The sequence below is a fragment of the Camelina sativa genome, chromosome 8, assembly GCF_000633955.1.
Source record: "Camelina sativa cultivar DH55 chromosome 8, Cs, whole genome shotgun sequence".
Classification (NCBI taxonomy): Eukaryota; Viridiplantae; Streptophyta; class Magnoliopsida; order Brassicales; family Brassicaceae; genus Camelina; species Camelina sativa.
The window spans coordinates 11899989-11902261 of NC_025692.1; positions in this window are offsets into that span (position 1 = coordinate 11899989).

Below are 2273 nucleotides of genomic sequence, written 5' to 3' on the forward strand. Positions count from 1 at the left end.
GTACAAAAACAAGAAGAAGAAGGAACTTGAGATTACTTACTAGAATCGAAACAAAGATCGAATCATACTTTCTTATATACACAGCATTATAAAACAAATGAATCAAAACTTGTTATTAAACAATAACCAATTCTTCCAAACAAGAAGTACATCGTCTTAGACCAACTATTTCTGAATGTCACAGAATTCACAAGAACTGAACCAAACATTTCTAACTATTTGTAAGCATTTACAAAAACAAGAACAGCATTGTCTGTAATCATAATAAAATCTCATTCAAACAAGAAGTACATTGTCTTAGACCAAACATTTCTACATGCCACAGGATTCACAAGAACTTAACCAAATCTTTAAAACTATTTTCTGAGCATTACAAAGGCAAATACTGCAGACTCACCTGAGAGTTCCGAGCTGCTGGAAGAGAAGAGCTTCTTACGAGATTTCCCAGGCCAATCGATTAAATTAAAAAAACCTCCTCTGGATCGTTTCCTTTCAACAACTTCCATTTTATTTCATCTACAGATAAACAATCACTAGAATCACTTCCCTGGGATGTAACTAGCAAGATGCAGCAACATATAATCTTGATTCCAAAACAGCACATAACCAAACGAAACCGCACCAAGAAAAACCGCATAAACCTCAATAATTCACCCCAACTCTTAGCTGAACTAAAAGAAGATTAAGACAGTTCAATTCTAATCTAACATTCAGATAAGGCCACCACAGGATAATACAGATCAAACATGAACCCAATATTACCTATCGTTTAACTTCAGATGCCAAAGGCGTCAACTTTAACTTATGGGCTCATCCCATTTGAGTTAATTCCAGACACCCTTGTGGGGAAATCAACCGAATTCGAAGATTTTGAGACGCTAACAGAAAAATGTGACAACGGGAAACAAAAACCCAGAAATGCTGCGGACTGTTCACGCACAAAATCGATTAAAAATCTAAACTTTAGCGTCTAACCAGAAGATCTATCTAGCCCTAAAAGCTAGCAAACAACACTAAGGGGTAGGGGGTGGTCTTGTGTTCCTCAAACACAGTAATTGAGAGAATTGAAATTGATGAAAAGGTTTTAAAACACCAATGAATCTTAGAAGAAAGAGAGATTCTTGAGAAATGGGTCAGATCAGGGAAAAGGTTAAATCAAACGAGGACGAAGTAAAGATAGTTTTTTTAAGATTTGGGATTTGTGATTTGGGATTGGGGTAGAGAAGACAGACCAATAGATGTGCAGACGCAGCAGAGANAAAAAAAAAAAAAAAAAAAAAAAAAAAAAAAAAAAAAAAAAAAAAAAAAAACAGATACTTCAGTATGGATTGATGTGACAAGAGAAGAGAGCGAAGGAGTGAGAGATATGAGAGAGAAACAGAATCTTTGAATTTTCCAGTCTCTCACTCCACCTCTGAAACAAATATTAATAAACTTTTTTATGTTTATTTTTATAATTTTGTTGTCTCGAATTTATTGTTTACACCTTTCAAGTAAAATTATAAATAAAAAAGTTACTTACATATTAATGATCTAAATAAATGGTTATAGCAGATAAAACTATATGAGTGTAAATGGTAACCGCTAAATCTAGCTGAAATTCGACTGAATTATTAAATATGGTTAAATTTCGTTGAATTTAGCTGAACTTTAAAAAAATATAATATAACTAAACTTATACAAATATTACTTACAGAAATTTGTTGTGAATCATAGTAGTTAAATGAATAATTGTAAATATTTAATTTGAAATTTTATATCTTTAGTAAGCTTCCTAACATAACAATTATATTAAAAAATAAGTTGTTGCAAATAATAATTCTTTGTTTAGTTTTTCGTATAAAAAATAAAATATATTAAATTAATAAATAATCCTACTATAATAATTGAGAAGTATATTTATAAAAATAACATTTAAAGTGTAAAAAATTACATTGGAATGCCATTAAAAATAGTAAAAAAATAGTTAGGGGAGGTATTGGTTTAGAATTTAGAAAGAATTTTAATGACTTTAAAAGTTAGGTAAAATATGTTGTTATTCAATCAAGACTTTTAAAAACGCTTTAAAAATTTGGTGTTATTGGTTGTGGATTTGTAAAAAGTTATCTAAAATCTTGATAAATCTAGTGTTATTGGATTAAGAGTTTTATAAAGTCATTAAAAGTTTTATGTTATTCAAGTAAAACAAAAGAATCTCGGATTGTTAATGAATTCAAATTTTATGTTATTGGTTTAGGATTTTATATCATTTCTTTCATAACAAAAGTCATGAA